Below are 24,644 nucleotides of genomic sequence, written 5' to 3'. Positions count from 1 at the left end.
TCCAGTGCAGACTGCGCATACCTCTCCTGCTACAATTGTATCCAGCGCAAACTGTGCAGACCTCTCCTGCTACAATTGTATTCGGTGCAGACTGTGCAGACCTCTCCTGCTACAATTGTATCCAGTGCAGACTGCGCAGACCTCTCCTGCTACAATTGTATTCGGTGCAGACTGTGCAGACCTTTCCTGCTACAATTGTATCCAGTGCAGACTGCGCAGACTTCTCCTGCTACAATTGTATCCAGTGCAGACTGCGCAGATCTCTCCTGCTACAATTGTTTCCAGTGCAGACTGCGCAGACCTCTCCTGCCACAATTGTATCCAGTGCAGACTGCGCAGACCTCTCCTGCTACAATTGTATCCAGTGCAGACTGCGCAGACCTCTCCTGCTACAATTGTATCCAGTGCAGACTGCGCAGACCTCTCCTGCTACAATTGTATCCAGTGCAGACTGCGCAGACCTCTCCTGTTACGATTGTATCCAGTGCAGACTGCGCAGACCTCTCCTGCTACAAGTGTATCCAGTGCAGACTGAGCAGACCTCTCCTGCTACAATTGTATCCAGTGCAGACTGCGCAGACCTCTCCTGCTACAATTGTATCCAGTGCAGACTGAGCAGACCTCTCCTGTTACAATTGTATCCAGTGCAGACTGCGCAGACCTCTCCTGCTACCATTGTATCCAGTGCAGACTGCGCAGACCTCTCCTGCTACCATTGTATCCAGTGCAGACTGCGCAGACCTCTCCTGTTACAATTGTATCCAGTGCAGACTGCGTAGACCTCTCCTGCTACAATTGTATCCAGTGCAGACTGCGCAGACCTCTCCTGCTACAATTGTATCCAGTGCAGACTGCACAGACCTCTCCTGTTACCATTGTATCCAGTGCAGACTGTGCAGACCTCTCCTGCTACAATTGTATCCAGTGCAGACTGCACAGACCTCTCCTGTTACAATTGTATCCAGTGCAGACTGTGCAGACCTCTCCTGTTACAATTGTATCCAGTGCAGACTGCATAGACCTCTCCTGCTACAATTGTATCCAGTGCAGACTGCGCAGACTTCTTCTGCTACAATTGTATCCAGTGCAGACTGTGCAGACCTCTCCTGTTACAATTATATCCAGTGCAGACTGTGCAGACCTCTCCTGTTACCATTGTGTCCAGTGCAGACTGTGCAGACCTCTCCTGTTACAATTATATCCAGTGCAGACTGTGCAGACCTCTCCTGCTACAATTGTATCCAGTGCAGACAGTGAAGACCTCTCCTGCTACAATTGTATCCAGTGCAGACTGCGCAGACCTCTCCTGTTACAATTATATCCAGTGTAGACTGCGCAGACCTCTCCTGCTACAATTGTATCTAGTGCAGACTGTGCAGACCTCTCCTGCTACAATTGTATCTAGTGCAGACTGTGCAGACCTCTCCTGTTACAATTGTATCCAGTGCAGACTGCGTAGACCTCTCCTGCTACAATTGTATCCAGTGCAGACTGCGCAGACCTCTCCTGCTACCATTATATCCAGTGCAGACTGTGCAGACCTCTCCTGCTACAATTGTATCCAGTGCAGACTGCGCAGACCTCTCCTGCTACAATTGTATCCAGTGCAGACTGCGCAGACCTCTCCTGCTACAATTGTATCCAGTGCAGACTGCGCAGACCTCTCCTGCTACAATTGTATCCAGTGCAGACTGCACAGACCTCTCCTGTTACAATTATATCCAGTGCAGACTGTGCAGACCTCTCCTGCTACAATTGTATCCAGTGCAGACTGCGCAGACTTCTTCTGCTACAATTGTATCCAGTGCAGACTGTGCAGACCTCTCCTGCTACAATTGTATCCAGTGCAGACTGTGCAGACCTCTCCTGTTACAATTATATCCAGTGCAGACTGCGCATACCTCTCCTGTTACAATTATATCTAGTGCAGACTGTGCAGACCTCTCTTGCTACAATTGTATCCAGCGCAGACCTCTCCTGTTACAATTGTATCCAGTGCAGACTGCGCAGACCTCTCTGTGACGAAGGAATGTGACGACATGGACTCTGAGTGCCTAGAATGGGTTAACTGTCTTAACATTCAGCCAGACATGAAGACAGTTTGTTTATAGATGGGGGATAATCCCTCATTGTTCTACAAGACGGGAGTTTAGTGTTGAAGTTTTTGTTGACTCATGTAATTGTTTTGGCCATTGAAGGCCAGACACCAGATAACTCAATTATGCGAACTTCCCATTGTATTACTAAGTGAATTGCTAGATGTGATGTAACTTACCTGTCTCACCCTTGTCTCTGGATATTTGAATATAACTTGAAATTCATCCAATAAGAGAAGCAATCTTGTACAACCAATCCGATAAGGGCACAGGATATCCTAAGGGAAGGCTCTGGCTATAAAAGGGGACTTCTTGGAGTCACTAGGGTTGATGGATGTTGCATGATCCAGTCTAAGCTCTTAGGAGCTGGCTAGGGGATCAGAACTAGTGATGGGCAGTCCGGCTCTTTTTGATGAGCCGGCTCATTCGGCTCGGCTCACCAAAAAGAATCGGCTCTTTCGGCTCAAAAAACGGCTCTTTTTTAAAAAAAAAACCCTCTGCTCCACCTTGTGATGATACAGAACCTCACCTGTACATTGGGAACCTGATTCTACACCCTTGTATGTATCTAGTGAAGCAGTAAAAACAGTTTTTAGCATTATTGTTTCCGTTTCCTCAGATTGTCAGCTCTTCTGGACAGGGCCCTCGCTCCTCTTTTATGTTGTGTTTTTTGTACATGTCCTTTCTACATTAGTCAGTGCTCTGATATGTGTCGCTCCTACAAAAGATTATAATTCCTGAAAATAAAGGCGAGTTGCAGTTACTGTGCTGCCTGTCACTATATGTGCAACACACACACACACACACACTGTACATACTGAACACAAAGGACACACATACATACACATTGTACACACATACTGTACATACTGAACACAAAGGACACACATACACACACATTGTACACACATACTGTACATACTGAACACAAAGGACACACATACATACACATTGTACACACACTGTACATACTGAACACAAAGGACACACATACACACACATTGTACACACATACTGTACATACTGAACACAAAGGACACACATACATACACACATTGTACACACATACTGTACATACTGAACACAAAGGACACACATACATACACACATTGTACACACATACTGTACATACTGAACACAAAGGACACACATACATACACACATTGTACACACATACTGTACATACTGAACACAAAGGACACACATACACACACACATTGTACACACATACTGTACATACTGAACACAAAGGACACACATACACACACATTGTACACACATACTGTACATACTGAACACAAAGGACACACATACATACACACATTGTACACACATACTGTACATACTGAACACAAAGGACACACATACATACACACATTGTACACACATACTGTACATACTGAACACAAAGGACACACATACATACACACATTGTACACACACACTGTACATACTGAACACAAAGGACACACACACATTGTACACACATACTGTACATACTGAACACAAAGGACACACATACATACACACATTGTACACACATACTGTACATACTGAACACAAAGGACACACATACATACACACATTGTACACACATACTGTACATACTGAACACAAAGGACACACATACACACACATTGTACACACATACTGTACATACTGAACACAAAGGACACACATACATACACATTGTACACACATACTGTACATACTGAACACAAAGGACACACATACATACACATTGTACACACACTGTACATACTGAACACAAAGGACACACATACACACACATTGTACACACATACTGTACATACTGAACACAAAGGACACACATACATACACACATTGTACACACATACTGTACATACTGAACACAAAGGACACACATACATACACACATTGTACACACATACTGTACATACTGAACACAAAGGACACACATACACACACATTGTACACACATACTGTACATACTGAACACAAAGGACACACATACATACACACATTGTACACACACACTGTACATACTGAACACAAAGGACACACATACATACACACATTGTACACACATACTGTACATACTGAACACAAAGGACACACATACATACACACATTGTACACACACTGTACATACTGAACACAAAGGACACACATACATACACACATTGTACACACATACTGTACATACTGAACACAAAGGACACACATACATACACACATTGTACACACACACTGTACATACTGAACACAAAGGACACACATTGTACACACATACTGAACACAAAGGACACACATACACACACATTGTACACACATACTGTACATACTGAACACAAAGGACACACATACACACACATTGTACACACACACTGTACATACTGAACACAAAGGACACACATACATACACACATTGTACACACACACTGTACATACTGAACACAAAGGACACACATACACACACACATTGTACACACATACTGTACATACTGAACACAAAGGACACACATACATACACACATTGTACACACATACTGTACATACTGAACACAAAGGACACACATACATACACACATTGTACACACATACTGTACATACTGAACACAAAGGACACACATACATACACACATTGTACACACACACTGTACATACTGAACACAAAGGACACACATACATACACACATTGTACACACACACTGTACATACTGAACACAAAGGACACACACACATTGTACACACATACTGTACATACTGAACACAAAGGACACACATACATACACACATTGTACACACATACTGTACATACTGAACACAAAGGACACACATACATACACACATTGTACACACATACTGTACATACTGAACACAAAGGACACACATACACACACATTGTACACACACACTGTACATACTGAACACAAAGGACACACATACATACACACATTGTACACACACACTGTACATACTGAACACAAAGGACACACATACACACACATTGTACACACATACTGTACATACTGAACACAAAGGACACACATACATACACACATTGTACACACACACTGTACATACTGAACACAAAGGACACACATACATACACACATTGTACACACATACTGTACATACTGAACACAAAGGACACACATACATACACACATTGTACACACACTGTACATACTGAACACAAAGGACACACATACATACACACATTGTACACACACACTGTACATACTGAACACAAAGGACACACATACATACACACATTGTACACACATACTGTACATACTGAACACAAAGGACACACATACACACATTGTACACACATACTGTACATACTGAACACAAAGGACACACATACATACACACATTGTACACACATACTGTACATACTGAACACAAAGGACACACATACATACACACATTGTACACACATACTGTACATACTGAACACAAAGGACACACATACATACACACATTTTACACACACACTGTACATACTGAACACAAAGGACACACATACATACACACATTGTACACACATACTGTACATACTGAACACAAAGGACACACATACATACACACATTGTACACACACTGTACATACTGAACACAAAGGACACACATACACACATTGTACACACACACTGTACGCACACCAACATATGGAAGCATAGGATACTGAATAGCAAAATCAGTTTATTACAACACAACCTGGAACAGAAATGTTTAAATGCTAACATAGCATGGGTCCAACTTCTGCTGGTGGTGCACAGCACTACAAGTCCCAGCAAGTGGAACACAATATGGCAATGCAACACTAGTTACATACCAACTTTTTTAACAGTTAAGTGACAATAAATGTCATTGAGGTAGTATTGCACATCAAACAAATGTATAGAGGTTGTCCTGACTAACATTGATGGCCTGGCCTTACTATAGGTAATCGATGTGTGATGGCTGGAGGGCGGATGTGCGGTATCTAGCCGCTGTCACTACATACAAGATGGAGCACCTTCATAACAGCAAATCTGGCCAACATTAAGAAGAGCTGATCATCCGAGGTGTCGGGTGCGGCCCTACAGCAATCACACATTGATCAACTAAAGCAGAGGTGAGGAACTCCAGGTCTGGAGGGTGCAGGTCATGTGTCCAGGATTTCCTTATGGTACTGTCACACTGGTGGAGGATCGCCTCTGAACATGCCTGTAGTCCAGGCGAGGCAGGGGGCTATACTTTGTATGGCTCCCGTCATGTGTCAGAGCACTATTGCTGCGTCACACTGGTGGAGGATCGCCTCTGAACATGCCTATAGTCCAGGCGAGGCAGGGAGCTATACTTTGTATGGCTCCCGTCATGTGTCAGAACACTATTGCTGCGTCACACGCGGCAATGTGTTCAGATCGCCTGCTCCTCATCGCCAGGTTTCCCAGCAGTGCTAGGCAACCTCCGAATTCAGGAGATGAGCGATGGCAGCGGGAAATTGTCCTGTCACACGAGGCGACACACTGGCGATGTCATTGTAACTTGACCATGCCTACTAAGTTGCAGCAACATCGCCAGTGATACCTCCCTGTCTGACGGGGTCTTTAGTATTGCACAGTTGATAATTGAATCATCTACACTGTGTGTGGCACTCAAGACCTGAAGTTTCCCATCTCTGAATTAAAGTAAGGGCCCTGTCACACATGTCAATGTGGTGGGCAACGTCGCTGATGACCGTGTGACCCCGCCCACCGCATCAACGTCACGGGTGAGATGTCATATATGACGATCTCACCTGCGACTTCTCCTGCAATGTCGCTGTGTGATGCCATAGCATCACACCAGTGTCTCCAGGAGCTATAGTGCAGCTCTTGAAGTCGCTGGTGTGAAGGTGTCACATGCAGCGATGTCGCTAGATTGCAGTTGCGTGGTTTTCGGTCCGGACCGAAAACTTCGCGACTGTGACCAGCGATAAATTGTGGGGCGATTTTGCCGGGTCACACGTGGCGATGCACTCACGATATCGCCACAGTGACATCGCTGTGGCGATATCGTGAGTCACATTAGGCTGCGGGGAAACCAGGAGAGGTAAGTACAGATTTATTTTTTAATGAGTACACGCTCGCCAGAGGATTATGGGGGAGGAGGGGGGTGCATTATAGTCTATGGCGAGTTGTGAGGCTGCATTATGCTATGTGGAAGGCTGTGAGGCTGCATTATACTATATGGAGGGCTGTGAGGCAGTATTATACTATATGGAGGATAATGGGGGTGCATTATTATAATTGGATGACTATGGGGGACTATGGGATGCATTATAATATATAAATGACTATGAGGGTGCATTGTGATATATGGAGGAATATGGGGATGCGTTATAATAATTGTATGACTATGGTGGTGGGAGGGGAACACCATATATACCAGGATAAGGGACATATATACACGGGGCCCATACATATGATCTGACCAACATGTGTGCGCACGGAGTGTGACAGGTGGGGGAGTGCCCAGGTCTACATTTCACACTGTGGCTCACCAGACTCTAGTTACGCCACTGATAATTAGGAAGCGATACAAAAAAAGTGTTTTATAGATGTGTGCAGATGTCAGATCTATTTACATCTAAAAATACCAGGATTTGTTAACAGAAATAGAAAAAAAGTCTTAACTGCGAGAATTGTGACACCAGAATGCCACAGACACATGCATATAGAGGCTAATGAATATGTTGTATGTAGTCACCAAACTAGGAAAAAATATCAATTGTGGTCACAAAAAAAAATACACACACACACACTCATACACACACACTCTCACACACACTCTCACACACACTCTCACACACACATGCACATACACACACACACACACACTCTCTCACACACACACACACACACACACACACACACAGCAGCTTCCACTAAACATTGAAGGAATGGAGACATGGCTTATTATCAATAATTTTCTGTCTTTTATGCCAGAAAGAAAACCTTACAGGTTTAAATGAACATGTCAGGGGTCCATTGTTATCAGCAAACAAGCTGAGCCCCTCTCCTCCTACACATTACCATATGTGCCAGTCGAGGTCAGAAAACTTAACCCTAGCACATCATTCCCTGATACTCAATTGTGCCCACTGAACTAAGGAAGAACCACTATGTGTGTATAGCTTTAAGTGTCAGCTCCTGCCCAGAGCTTGTGTTTACTTTACTCTTCTCCTTATCTCCTGCTTCCCCCTGAAGCAGAGAAAAAAAAAAAAAAAAGCGGCTCTTTATGGCTCGTTCACTTTGATGATTCGGCTCATATCGTTCACTTCAAAGAGCCGGCTCAAAGAATCGGCTCGTTCGCAAACGACACATCACTAATCAGAACCAGGATGTCTTGTGGACTCGGTCTAGGGACTTTGACTCCGACTAGAGGATCACTTGGCTACATGGCTTCAGTCTAGGGGCTCCGATTCTGATTGGAGACCATAACCACAGTCTAAGGATTTCGACTCTGGCTGCCAGGATTATATCATCATACCAGAGACTACTTAAGGAAGAAACCCAGGTTGGGACAATCCAGTCACCTGGCTACAGACTTTGCAGACCTCAGCCAGCTTCCTAAATCTGGCGTTATTCCATTCTCGGTGGGTGCCCGCTAAAAGCGGGGTGCTGCTGGATTGGAGTAAATAGCCCTGGAAGCTCTGAGGCACGGACATTGTAATCCCTGGTGAGCCAGTGGAAGGGTGAGACTCTGTTGCCTGTTATATTCTGTGGTTTTGCTGGTTATGTGCTATGTGCCGTTAATTTTTTGGGCATCCAATAAAGTCTAATTATTGTGATTCCCTCACCCTGTGTTGTCTGAGTAGTGTTTCACCCATGGTTAAGGAGGCTGGCGTTCAGTTGGGATGAGCCCCGGGCCACGCTGTCTTTCTAAAGGAGGCCGGGCCAGCGGACAAGAGCACCCACTGACCCCCATGTCTCCACAGGAGAGCACCCACTGACCTCCGTGTCTCCACAGGAGAGCACCCACTGACCCCCGTGTCTCCACAGGAGAGCACCCACTGACCTCCGTGTCTCCACAGGAGAGCACCCACTGACCCCCGTGTCTCCACAGGAGAGCACCCACTGACCCCCATATCTCCACAGGAGAGCACCCACTGACCCCCGTGTCTCCACAGGAGAGCACGCACTGACCCCCATGTCTCCACACTCTCCTGTTACAATTGTATCCAGTGCAGACTGTGCAGACCTCTCCTGTTACAATTGTATGCAGTGCAGACTGTGCAGACCTCTCCTGTTACTATTGTATCCAGTGCAGACTGTGCAGACCTCTCCTGTTACTATTTTATCCAGTGCAGACTGAGCAGACCTCTCCTGTTACAATTGTATCCAGTGCAGACTGTGCAGACCTCTCCTGTTACAATTGTATCCAGTGCAGACTGCGCAGACCTCTCCTGTTACTATTGTATCCAGTGCAGACTGTGCAGACCTCTCCTGTTACTATTGTATCCAGTGCAGACTGTGCAGACCTCTCCTGTTACTATTGTATCCAGTGCAGACTGTGCAGACCTCTCCTGTTACTATTGTAGCCAGTGCAGACTGTGCAGACCTCTCCAGCATCCCATTACTCAAAAGCTATTCCAGAGGTCACCTATTACCTTAAAGGTATTAAGTCTACTTCCCCTGACAGGAGGCGCCTGAGCAATGTTGCCTTTAGTGTATTGCTAGTTCTCAGGTCCCTATGTCTAGTCCTTTTACTAGTCTCATGCATCTAACCTCCGTCTAGTCCTAGAGCCTGCTCTCTACCACCCCTGTGCTGACACATTTGAGTCATCAGCACTTTGCCGCCACATCAGAGCCACCACCCTTGTACTAACACACCTGAGCCTTCACCGCTGTGCTGCCACACCTGAGTCATCATCTCTGTGCCGCCATCTCTGTGCTTCTGTAACTGTGTACTCCTATATCGGACATTCAGTGACTATTTCTACAGGTCCCTGGCTGCCGTGCATTTAGGCCTTCCGTTGGTGCACCACACAGTCCCTGTATAGGGGTTCGCTGCTGGTTTCAATCTTGGGGGAGTCCGGTGCACGGTCCAGTAGGGTCCACCCCCGGATGCTCACCGCCCCTCGGCGATTGTAACACTATCCCACCATTTACTAGCATACACAAACAGATCTGTAGAAAAAGTATTTCGAAAGATCGTTTATGAGATGCTAATGAAGGATGTGACTAGTTGCAAGGGCGTTAGTTTCCTGACTAGTCCGCCCATTTAGTATGTAATCACGCCCCTGTGGGTGTGATAAGCTGCTTTACACCAGCCGGCGTCATTGCTTATTACTCCAATTGCCACCGCACCAGGGCATCGGGAGGAGCAGGGTAAAGTAGCAAAAAATCTGCCCCTTTAGTCCCAAGTAAAATCCATACGTGCCAAAGGGGGTCCATGCCCTGGACAGGAGACTGGACTATTTCATCACAAACGGTCACAGCTAAATTTTAATTAAAAAGTTTTTTAAGTGAACTTTCCTGAGATATTCTGCTCAACACCGTAACAACTGAGAAAAGTAACACTGAAGCCTAGCTCCAATGTCTGTCTCCATCAGACTGTATCCACTAGAGGAGCTGCTCCTGTGATTGGCACCGCGCCGCTCCTCGCCGCTGGAGAGCGTCCAATGATGGAAAGACTTGACGACTCTTCAGGCACAAAACAGGAGAAGGAGCAGCATTGATGTGCGCTGTTCAAGAGCTGAGCTGTGAGTGAAGTCCGCTTTCCCCGAGGTTGCCCATGGCCATTGGGCAAGAACATTGGCTCAGAACGCGCTGAGTAACGGAGAAGAGCTCGAAAGAGATTTCCCTCGTTACTTCTCATGTTATCAAATAATTCTGTATTGTAGGACAAATTCAGAAACAGCGACAAAGAATTCAGCAGAAAATAATGTAACTTGTAATGTAACAAGATGTCTTCACTTCAATGGAGACAACAAGTAAGGAAGAGCGAGAAGATCCAACAGGTCAATGTGGACACAAGCGGAGGACACGACTAATACTGGGGACTGCGGAGAGCGTAAATATAGAAAGGCTGGAGACACTGAAGGCCAGAAGATCTGCAGGAATAAAGAGATCATGCCGGTATAACCTGGGCACCTTCTGTATATAATTATATATGTACAGCCGGTATAACCTGGGCATCTCCTGTATATAATTATATATGTACAGCTGGTATAACCTGGGTATCTCCTGTATATAATTATATATGTACAGCTGGTATAACCTGGGCACCTTCTGTATATAATTATATATGTACAGCCGGTATAACCTGGGCATCTCCTCTATATAATTATATATGTACAGCCGGTATAACCTGGGCATCTCCTGTATATAATTATATATGTACAGCTGGTATATCCTGGGCATCTCCTGTATATAATTATATATGTACAGCTGGTATAACCTGGGCATCTCCTGTATATAATTATATATGTACAGCTGGTATAACCTGGGCATCTCCTGTATATAATTATATATGTGCAGCTGGTATAACCCGGGCATCTCCTGTATATAATTATATATGTACAGCCGGTATAACCCGGGAATCTCCTGTATATAATTATATATGTACAGCCGGTATAACCTGGGCATCTCCTGTATATAATTATTTATGTACAGCCGGTATAACCTGGACATCTCCTGTATATAATTATATATGTACAGCCGGTATAACCTGGGCATCTCCTGTATATAATTATATATGTACAGCTGGTATAACCTGGACATCTCCTGTATATAATTATATATGTACAGCTGGTATAACCTGAGCATCTCCTGTATTATTATTATTATTATTATTATTTATTTATAGAGCACCATTAATTCCATGGTGCTGTACATAAGGGGGTTACATACAAAATACGTATACAAGTTACAGTAGACAGACTAGTACAGAGGGAAGAGGGCCCTACCCTTGCGGGCTTACATTCTATAGGATTATGGGGAGGAGACAATAGGTGGGGTGTAGGTCAGGCGGCAGCTCCGCACGGTGGTCGGGCGGCAGCTCCGCACGGTGGTCGGGCGGCAGCTCCGCACGGTGGTCGGGCGGCAGCTCCGCACGGTGGTCAGGCGGCAGCTCCGCACGGTGGTCGGGCGGCAGCTCCGCACGGTGGTCGGGCGGCAGCTCCGCACGGTGGTCGGGCGGCAGCTCCGCACGGTGGTCGGGCGGCAGCGAGTTCATTGTAGATTGTAGGCATTTCTGAACAGATGAGTTTTCAGGTTCCTTTTGAAGTTTGCAAGGGTAGGGGATAGTCTGACGTGTTGAGGCAGCGAGTTCCAGAAGACTGGGGATGCTCGGGAGAAGTCTTGGAGTCGGGTGTGTGCGGAGCGAATGAGAGAGGAGGAGAGGAGGAGATCTTGGGAGGACCGGAGGTGACGTGTTGGAGTGTAGTGGGGGATTAGTTCGGAGATGTACGGAGGGGAAAGATTATGCACAGCTTTGTAGGTCAGTGTTAGAAGTTTGAATTGGATACGGTGGAAGATTGGAAGCCAGTGGAGGGACATGCAGAGAGGAGAAGCGGGGTGGTATTGAGGAGAGAGGTGGATAAGTCGGGCAGCAGAGTTAAGGATGGACTGGAGAGGGGCAAGCGTGTTGGCAGGGAGGCCACAGAGGAGGATGTTACAGTAGTCGAGGCGGGAGATTATGAGGGCATGCACTAGCATTTTAGTAGATTGCAGATTGAGGAAAGGGCGGATTCTGGAAATATTTTTGAGTTGAAGACGGCAGGAGGTGGTGAGGGATTGGATGTGTGGTATGAAGGATAAGGCAGAGTCAAAGGTCACTCCGAGGCAGCGAACTTTGGGTACTGGCGAGAGCGTGGTGTTATTTATTGTAATAGATAGATCAGGTGGAGAGTGTAGGTGAGACGGAGGAAAGATGATTAGTTCAGTTTTGGCCACATTGAGCTTTAGGAAGCGAGAGGAGAAGAAGGAGGATATAGCAGATAGACATTTCGGGATTTTGGACAGCAGAGATGTGGCATCTGGGCCAGAGAGGTAGATCTGGGTGTCGTCGGCATATAGGTGGTACTGAAAGCCATGGGACTTTATGAGTTGTCCCAGGCCAAATGTGTAGATAGAGAAAAGTAGGGGTCCTAGGACAGAGCCTTGAGGGACGCCAACAGAGAGATGGTGGGATGAAGAGGTTGTGTGGGAGTGGGAGACACTAAAAGTGCGATTTGAGAGGTATGAAGAGATCCAAGAGAGGGCAAGATCTCTGATACCAAGGGAAGAGAGGGTCTGTAATAGGAGGGAGTATATAATTATATATGTACAGCCGGTATAACCTGAGCATCTCCTGTATATAATTATATATGTACAGCCGGTATAACCTGGGCATCTCCTGTATATAATTTTATATGTACAGCCGGTATAACCTGGGCATCTCCTGTATATAATTATATATGTACAGCCGGTATAACCTGGGCATCTCCTGTATAAAATTATATATGTACAACCGTTATAACCTGGGCATCTCCTGTATATAATTATATATGTACAGCTGGTATAACCTGGGCATTTCCTGTATATAATTATATATGTACAGCCGGTATAACCTGGGCATCTCCTGTATATAATTATATATGTACAGTTGGTATAACCTTGGCATCTCCTGTATATAATTATATATGTACAGTTGGTATAACCTGGGTATCTCCTGTATATAATTATATATGTACAGCTGGTATAACCTGGGCATCTCCTGTATAAAATTATATATGTACAACCGTTATAACCTGGGCATCTCCTGTATATAATTATATATGTACAGCTGGTATAACCTGGGCATTTCCTGTATATAATTATATATGTACAGCCGGTATAACCTGGGCATCTCCTGTATATAATTATATATGTACAGTTGGTATAACCTTGGCATCTCCTGTATATAATTATATATGTACAGTTGGTATAACCTTGGCATCTCCTGTATATAATTATATATGTACAGCTGGTATAACCTGGGTATCTCCTGTATATAATTATATATGTAAAGCCGGTATAACCTGGACATCTCCTGTATATAATTATATATGTACAGCTGGTATAACCTGGGTATGTCCTGTATATAATTATATATGTACAGCTGGTATAACCTGGGCATCTCCTGTATATAATTATATATGTACAGCCGGTATAACCTGGATATCTCCTGTATATAATTATATATGTACAGCCGGTATAACCTGGATATCTCCTGTATATAATTATATATGTACAGCCGGTATAACACGGACATCTCCTGTATATAATTATATATGTACAGCTGGTATAACCTGGGCATCTCCTGTATATAATTATATATGTACAGCCGGTATAACCTGGGCATCTCCAGTATATAACTATATATGTACAGCCGGTTTAACCTTGACATCTCCTGTATACAATTATATATGTACAGCTGGTATAACCTGGGCATCACCAGAATATAATGATATATGTACAGCCGGTATAACCTGGGCATCTCCTGTAGATAATAATATATACTGCCAGTATAACCTGGGCATCTCCTGGATATAATTATATATGTACAGCTGGTATAACCTGGGCATCTCCTGTATATAATTATATATGTACAGCTGGTATAACCTGGGCATCTCCTGTATATAATTATATATGTACAGCTGGTATAACCTGGGCATCTCCTGTATATAATTATATATGTACAGGTGGTATAACCTTGGCATCTCCTGTATATAATTATATATGTACAGCTGGTATAACCTTGGCATCTCCTGTATATAATTATATATGTACAGCCGGTATAACCTGGGCATCTCCTGTATATAATTATATATGTACAGCTGGTATAACCTGGGTATCACCTGTATATAATTATATATGTACAGCTGGTATAACCTTGGCATCTCCTGTATATAATTATATATGTACAGCTGGTATAACCTTGGCATCTCCTGTATATAATTATGTATGTACAGCCGGTATAACTTGGGCATCTCCTGTATACAATTATATATGTACAGCTGGTATAACCTGGACATCTCCTGTATATAATTATGTATGTACAGCCGGTATAACCTGGGCATCTCCTGTATATAATTATATATGTACAGCTGGTATAACCTGGGCATCTCCTGTATATAATTATATATGTACAGCCAGTATAACCTGGGCATCTCCTGTATATAATTATGTATGTACAGCCGGTATAACCTGGGCATCTCCTGTATATAATTATATATGTACAGCTGGTATAACCTGGACATCTCCTGTATATAATTATATATGTACAGCTGGTATAACCTGGGCATCTCCTGTATATAATTATATATGTACAGCTGGTATAACCTGGGCATCTCCTGTATATAATTATATATGTACAGCTGGTATAACCTGGGCATCTCCTGTATATAATTATATATGTACAGCTGGTATAACCTGGACATCTCCTGTATATAATTATGTATGTACAGCGGGTATAACCTGGGCATCTCCTGTATATAATTATATATGTACAGCTGGTATAACCTGGGCATCTCCTGTATATAATTATATATGTACAGCTGGTATAACCTGGGCATCTCCTGTATATAATTATATATGTACAGCCGGTATAACCTGGGCATCTCCTGTATATAATTATATATGTACAGCCGGTATAACTGTGCATCTCCTATATATAATTATATATGTACAGCTGGTATAACCTTGGCATCTCCTGTATATAATTATATATGTACAGCTGGTATAACCTTGGCATCTCCTGTATATAATTATGTATGTACAGCCGGTATAACCTGGGCATCTCCTGTATACAATTATATATGTAGAGCTGGTATAACCTGGGCATCTCCTGTATATAATTATATATGTACAGCTGGTATAACCTGGACATCTCCTGTATATAATTATATATGTACAGCTGGTATAACCTGGACATCTCCTGTATATAATTATGTATGTACAGCCGGTATAACCTGGGCATCTCCTGTATATAATTATATATGTACAGCCGGTATAACCTGGGCATCTCCTGTATATAATTATATATGTACAGCCAGTATAACCTGGGCATCTCCTGTATATAATTATGTATGTACAGCCGGTATAACCTGGGCATCTCCTGTATATAATTATATATGTACAGCTGGTATAACCTGGACATCTCCTGTATATAATTATATATGTACAGCTGGTATAACCTGGGCATCTCCTGTATATAATTATATATGTACAGCTGGTATAACCTGGGCATCTCCTGTATATAATTATATATGTACAGCTGGTATAACCTGGGCATCTCCTGTATATAATTATATATGTACAGCTGGTATAACCTGGACATCTCCTGTATATAATTATGTATGTACAGCGGGTATAACCTGGGCATCTCCTGTATATAATTATATATGTACAGCTGGTATAACCTGGGCATCTCCTGTATATAATTATATATGTACAGCTGGTATAACCTGGGCATCTCCTGTATATAATTATATATGTACAGCCGGTATAACCTGGGCATCTCCTGTATATAATTATATATGTACAGCCGGTATAACTGTGCATCTCCTATATATAATTATATATGTACAGCTGGTATAACCTTGGCATCTCCTGTATATAATTATATATGTACAGCTGGTATAACCTTGGCATCTCCTGTATATAATTATGTATGTACAGCCGGTATAACCTGGGCATCTCCTGTATACAATTATATATGTAGAGCTGGTATAACCTGGACATCTCCTGTATATAATTATATATGTACAGCTGGTATAACCTTGGCATCTCCTGTATATAATTATGTATGTACAGCCGGTATAACCTGGGAATCTCCTGTATATAATTATGTATGTACAGCCGGTATAACCTGGGTATCTCCTGTATATAATTATATATGTACAGCCGGTATAACCTGGACATCTCCTGTATATAATTATATATGTACAGGTGGTATAACCTGGGTATCTCCTGTATATAATTATATATGTACAGCTGGTATAACCTGGACATCTCCTGTATATAATTATATATGTACAGGTGGTATAACCTGGGTATCTCCTGTATATGATTATATATGTACAACCGGTATAACCTGGGCATCTCCTGTATATAATTATATATGTACAGCTGGTATAACCTGGGCATCTCCTGTATATAATTATATATGTACAGCTGGTATAACCTGGGAATCTCCTGTATATAATTATATATGTACAGCCGGTATAACCTGGGCATCTCCTGCATATAATGATATATGTTGTAATATTTCGTGTCTGTATATTTTCGGCGTGTGCAGTGTGATATATGTGGCGTTTCGGAGCTTTATGTCTTCTCCTCGGTTTTTCACACTCCTCTATGACTTTCCATGCTCATACATTTTCTTCCTTCATTCTCCACATTGAGAACAGATGACACTAGACACATTCCCGGTGACTGAATATTTCCCACTGTCAGAGAACATTGCGTTCAGAGATGGGATCTCCAGGAGTCCTCCATAACCAGGCCCCGGCCTGATCCAACATGTCGTCCTGAGCTTGTTTTCTTCTCTCAGGCAACGTCCCTAATTATTTTCCCATCTTTACCCTTAGGCCACTATTTTCACACCTCAGCGCGGGGAACATCATTATTAGAGCTTGTCCTGGGTAAATGGAGAAGATAGAAACCAAGAAGAACCGATGGAGACATCTGAGGAAACAATCTCGTTCAGGTTCCCTACACGGGAATGACTTTGTATTTCATGTTACTTCCCGTTAGATTCAATCGTCCATTAATCTGCTGCATCCGCGTGTCCGGGGCTGTAGATCTGCTCCTCTAAATCACTGTAATTGGGCCTGTGGTGGAGGCAGAATTGGTCAGACCGATGCCGCATGGACAGTAGAAGGATCTCAGTGGTGACTGATTTACTGATGATATTGTAGAGTGAAGTCATGAAATGCATAGAGTGTATATAGAGGTCTGAGCTCCTCCGTGCCTCACTCAGAGGACTCAGTGTATATAGAGGTCTGAGCTCCTCCGTGCCTCACTCAGAGGACTCAGTGTATACAGAGGTCTGAGCTCCTCCGTGCCTCACTCAGAGGACTCAGTGTATATAGAGGTCTGAGCTCCTCCGTGCCTCACTCACAGGACTCAGTGTATACAGAGGTGTGAGCTCCTCCGTGCCTCACTCACAGAACTCAGTGTATACAGAGGTGTGAGCTCCTCCGTGCCTCACTCACAGCACTCAGTGTATACAGAGGTCTGAGCTCCTCCATGCCTCACTCACAGGACTTATTGTATATAGAGGTCTGAGCTTCTCCGTGCCTCACTCACAAGTCTCAGTGTATACAGAGGTCTGAGCTCCTCTGTGCCGCACTTACAGGACTCAGTGTATACAGAGGTCTGAGCTCCTCCGTGCCGCACTCGCAGCGTTCAGAGAATACAGAGGCCTGATCTCCTCCATGCCTCACTCACAGGACTCAGTGTATACAGAGGTCTGAGCTCCTCCGTGCCTCACTCGCAGAGTTCAGTGTATACAGAGGTCTGAGCTCCTCCGTGCCTCACTCGCAGCGTTCAGAGAATACAGAGGCCTGATCTCCTCCATGCCTCACTCACAGGACTCAGTGTATACAGAGGTCTGAGCTCCTCCGTGCCTCACTCGCAGAGTTCAGTGTATACAGAGGTCTGAGCTCCTCCGTGCCGCACTCGCAGCGTTCAGAGAATACAGAGGCCTGATCTCCTCCGTGCCTCACTCACAGGACTCAGTGTATACAGAGGTCTGATCTCCTCCGTGCCTCACTCACAGGACTCAGTGTATACAGAGGTCTGATCTCCTCCGTGCCTCACTCCCAGGACTCAGTGAATACAGAGGTCTGAGCTCCTCCGTGCCTCACTCACAGTACTCAGTGTATACAGAGGTCTGAGATCCTCCGTGCCTCACTCGCAGCATTCAGTGTATACGGAGGTCTGAGATCCTCCGTGCCTCACTCGCAGAACTCAGTGAATACAGAGGTCTGAGCTCCTCCGTGCCTCACTCGCAGAGTTCAGTGTATACAGAGGTCTGAGCTCCTCCGTGCCTCACTCGCAGGACTCAGTGTATTCAGAGGTCTGAGCTCCTCCGTGCCTCACTCGCAGAGTTCAGTGTATATGTGGCGCCCCTGACCTGGTCAGGCACCACTGAGTACTGCACCCATGCTGGGGACAGTACAACACAGGTAATCCAGAAGGCTGACCGAGGTGTGACTACACAGGCGCATAGTGATCAGGTCTCACACATGTACCTTTGAGAGGACCCCTGGGGATCCCAGGAGGGGGCAAAGCCTTCACCTCCACTGGAATAGTGGAGGGGGCCAAAAGCCTCCATCTCCACTCAAGGGGTGTGGTAAGAGAGCCTGGTTGCTAGGTGGCGTAGGCAAGAACAGGAGAGGAGGGGCAGTGAGCCAGTTCAGTGTAGAGTCCAGGGAGCTCCGAGGAGAGCTGACCCCTACCCCTGGGGCTGTTGCAGTCTGACAGCGTCCGCGCAGTGGCTACCGACGGGGGAGAACGGTCACCTAGTAGTGCTACCCGAAATCCATCTTCAGCTAAAGAGAGAGCAACGGAGTGGGAAGTAAGGAGACTGCTAGGGAGTTACCAGGCCCAAACGGGCGGCAGATCCCGGAGCGGGGATAGATCCACCTTTCCTTGCTAAACCTGCCGGTGTGGGGCCCTCAAAGCCCACACCACAACACCACAAAAGCCGCAGCCACGTAGCCACAGTTAGGGCCCATAGTTCACAGGAGGCAAGCAGCTGGAGTGATCTGGTCCAGGCGACAAGCAAACGGCAACCAAACGAGGGGAGCAGTTACTTCCCTGGGTGACCCCCATAGGGACTAAAAGTCGGGGTTACCACAAACCACAGAAGGGCTAAGGAAGGCGAGTCGGTAGTCACCCTCATCAGTCAGCCTGAAGGACACCTGGTTCCAGCCTGGTTCATCCCAGCTACGCCCGGGTTACTCACTCTGCCACCTTCCGTGAGTAAAACCCCTGAAAGACATTTCGCTTGTGTGGAGTTATTCTGCGCCTTGTGGTTCTACACACCTACACAGGGCCCTGGGGCTTGCCTCACTCTCAGGAGGCTATTACAACCGACTGCACCCACCATCAGCCCCAGGCATCCCTTAATCTGCAGTGGCGGTCCCCACTGACCGCAATTCTGAGAGTGGCGTCACGACAAATAGAAGATTTCCTACCGGTGACAGGATCCAGCTGCGTGGAGTCCCTGAAGGTAATGCACCGACACAGCGTACCCGGGGCCCGACATATACAGAGGTCTGAGCTCCTCCGTGCCTCACTCGCAGGACTCAGTGTATTCAGAGGTCTGAGCTCCTCCGTGCCTCACTCACAGGACTCAGTGTATACAGAGGTCTGAGCTCCTCCGTGCCGCACTCGTAGGGTTCAGTGGAGATTTGTATGTATCACTGAAGTTTGTTTTGGAAGTAGCCAGTTTGATTTGGTCATGATTTCAATGTATCTCTGCTGCTGATGGCGGATGTGACCTTTAGGTTAATGAGTAGATGTCATTTACTTTTTCTCTAGATAAAACAGTGTTGTCTACAATTAGAAGAGTATACATCTTTGTGCAATCATTATTACCGCCATACAGTGAGTAAATATCACAACAATTTGGTAATTTATTAATGTTCCCATATAGTAATAGTAGATATTAATTACATACAATAACTCAATAATACCACCATACAGTGACTGAAGAATAACAATACATAGTGACTAGATATCTCCATACAGTCACTAAATAATGCCGTCATACAGTGAGTGACTATCACAACAGTTTTGTGATTAAATAATGTTCCTATACAGTGAGTGAATATCACTTACATACAATAACTGCATAATACCCTTATATAGTGATTGAATAATACCAGTATATAGGGACTAGATAATACTTCAATACAGTGGCTAAATAATAACAATATATAGTGACTGAATAACACCACCATACAGTGACTGAGTAATACCAATCTACATTAACTGAATAATCCCCTTATACAGTGACTAAATAATACCTCCATACAGTGACTGAATAACACCACCATACAGTGAGTGAGTAATACAATAACTGAATAATCCCCTTATACAGTGACTAAATAATACCTCCAGACAGTGACTGAATAATACCAATAGATGGTGACGGGAAAATAACTATATTTAGTAAATGAATAATACCACCATATAGTGACTGAATACTACCACCATACAATGATTGCACGATATCATCATATTGTGCCTGAATAGTACCACAATATAGTGATTGTATAATATCACCATATACGGAATAGAACCTCATAGGAAACATGAATAAAATTTCCATATAGATGTAATAATAGCACTGTACTTTGAATAAATAATAGTGCCATATTGTCATTTAATAACCTGTGCAATGGCTGAATAATGCCAACACACAATAACTAAATAATACCACCATAAATGAAATGAATAATGCTGCTTTGACGTGACTGGATAATACCACGACACACTGAATAAAAAATACCGCCATACAGTGACACAGTTATACCTACATACAATGACTAATAATACCACCATACAGTGACTGAACAATATTTTTGGCTCAATACTCAGTAGTGCACAGTCTAAATGGGTGTAAACTCATAAACGTTAGAGATCAGGAGGTTTTCAATAAGTAAATGTATGGCTGAATGCATTGTGTGATATAAATGCTGGAACCGACATTTGCACTTTCTCGTTTCAACAACAACCGATAAATCTTCCTGATTGTGGCAATAACGCTGTTTATACATTACAATAACATGGTGCGCATGGTGATCCACATGATATCATAAAATGTCTGATTTATTGAAAGAAGAACAGCAACTAGACACACAAACAAAGGAACGCAACAACAACATTCCTTGGCACGTTCAGCACTCAGTCTGACCCTGGGTTTCACCTCTTCGGCTTCTTCAAAGGGTACGCTCTATGGGAGCCACTGATCTCTTGGGTTTTGTGAGTTTAAGCTGTTGTTCACTGACTTCAGCTCCCTCCTTTTTCGAAGGCTGGCTACCTCTGTCCTACTCCACACTCTGATCCTTCACAACCCATCTCTGATGTCTTCACCCAACATTTTAAAAAATAGCTGGAACAGGCAGCCATGATTTACCTGAGTATTCAGGACCTATAGCGCCTTGTCACATACTTTTTGAGCAGTGAGTTACATCTTCCTCTACTCTCTGTTCCAGCCAGATTGCTAATATTCATCTCTGCTATTCCAGCCTGTGCTCAAGCATTCAATTACTAATTCATAGCGCAGTCCAGTGAATCCTCTCGGTAGTGCCCTCTCAGCTTTGCTGAGTCAAGCTACAAGTTACAAACTCATTTCTGCTATCAAGATTTAATTATTCATTACTGTTTTCTTGGAGCTATCACACACTATTCCCATGGCTAACTATATCCCTGCTTTGAGATAATTGATTACATGTACATCTATGCTATTCCTGTAGTTAACTAGATCCATGCTGCAAGATATTTGATTACATCTACAATACATCTATGCTATTCCAGTGGTTAACTATATCCCTGCTTTGAGATACTTGATTACATGCACATCTATACTATTCCTGTAGTTAACTAGATCCATGCTGCAAGATATTTGATTACATGCACATCTATGCTATTTCTGTAGTTAACTATATCCGTGCTGCAAGATATTTGATTACATGTACATCTATGCTATTCCTGTAGTTAACTAGATCCATGCTGCAAGATATTTGATTACATGCACATCTATGCTATTCCTGTAGTTAACTAGATCCATGCTGCAAGATATTTGATTAGATGTACATATATGCTATTCCAGTGGATAACTATATCCCTGCTAAAAGATATGATACTTGATTAAATGTACATCTATACTATTCCAGTGGTTCATTATATCCTTGTACAAGATATGATACTTGAATACATCTACATCTATACCATTCTTCCCATGGTTAACTATATCTCTGCTACAAGATACTTGTTTACATTTATATCTATGTTATTCCAGTGGTTAACTATATCCCTGCTACAAGATATGATAATTGAATACATGTACATCTATGCTATTTCTGTGGTTAACTATATCCATGCTGCAAGATAATTAATTACATGTACATTTATGCTATTCCAGTGGTTAACTATATCCCTGGTGCAAGATATGATACTTGATTACATGTACAGCTATGCTTTTTCTGTGGTTAACTGTATCCCTGCTGCAAGATACCGATTGCATATATAGTACTTCTCAGCTGTTTCTACCCTCCAGGTACATGTACTGTTTTCAGCTTTGTTTGCCCATCTGCCCTCCTGTATACACTTCTGCCTGGTGCTCAGTGATTCACATATTTTCCGTTTTGCTCCTCATGTTCCTCTCTCTGACTGATAGCTTTGAGAATTTATAGAGCGCTCAAGCTGAAACCAATTCACACTACTGAGTGATGAACGGTCGTATCACCAACATTTGGAAAACTTTTCCTTTCCTGGGGACCTGTGTTCTACTTAGGGTGAGGTCACTGTGTGCTGTGACAAAAATATTTTGGGAGCATTTAATGGGTGTTTTATGGAATTTTTATGTACTTTTAATTCAGATCCTCAATTTAATTTTAAACAGTTTTAGCTTTTCCCCTTCGTAACGGATTTTTGAATTTTTGCTTTTTAGTGACTGATCGCGGAGTCTGGGGCCGGAGTAACAGGAAACCTCCTGTCCAGAGTTATTTTAGAGATTTCCAGTCATTGTATTCTGTGTGGTGCCATAGGGTTCAGGAGCTGCATCACATGCAATGGGATAGTAATAACTTTAGGACACTGCATACAGTATATCACATAAGTGAGTACACCCCTCACGTTTTTGTAAATATTTTATTATATCTTTTCCTGGGGCAGCGCTGCAGATCTGACCCTGTGATGCAATATGCAGTGTCATTGTGCAGCTTGTATACAATGTACAGTGTCAGTGCGCAGCTTGTATACAATGTACAGTGTCAGTGTGCAGCTTGTATACAATGTGCAGCCAGTGCGCAGCTTGTATACAATGTGCAGTGTCAGTGCACAGCTTGTATACAATGTACAGTGTCAGTGTGCAGCTTGTATACAATGTACAGTGTCAGTGTGCAGCTTGTATACAATGTACAGTGTCAGTGTGCAGCTTGTGTAACAGTATACCTAACTCAAGACAGCAATTAATGTCTAAACCACTAGAAACAAAAGAGAGTACACCCCTAAGTGAAAATGGCCAAATTGTACCCAATTACTCATTTTCCCTCCCCGGTGTCATGGGACTCATTAGTGTTACAAGGTGTCAGGTGTGAATGGAGGCCGGGGTGTTACATTTGAGGTTATCGCTCACACACATACTACTCTCATACTGGTCACTGGAAAGTCAGCATGGTGCCTCCTGGCAAAGAATTTTGTGAGGATCTGAAAAAAAGAATTGTTGCTCTACATAAAGATGGCCGAGGCTATAAGAAGATTGTCACCACCCTGAACCTGAGCTGCAGCACGGTGGCCAAGACCATACAGCAGTATAACCAGACAG

The sequence above is a fragment of the Anomaloglossus baeobatrachus genome, chromosome 5, assembly GCF_048569485.1.
Source record: "Anomaloglossus baeobatrachus isolate aAnoBae1 chromosome 5, aAnoBae1.hap1, whole genome shotgun sequence".
In the NCBI taxonomy this organism is placed as follows: domain Eukaryota; kingdom Metazoa; phylum Chordata; class Amphibia; order Anura; family Aromobatidae; genus Anomaloglossus; species Anomaloglossus baeobatrachus.
The sequence above is the reverse complement of the archived record's forward strand: the minus strand, read 5'-3'. Positions refer to the sequence as shown.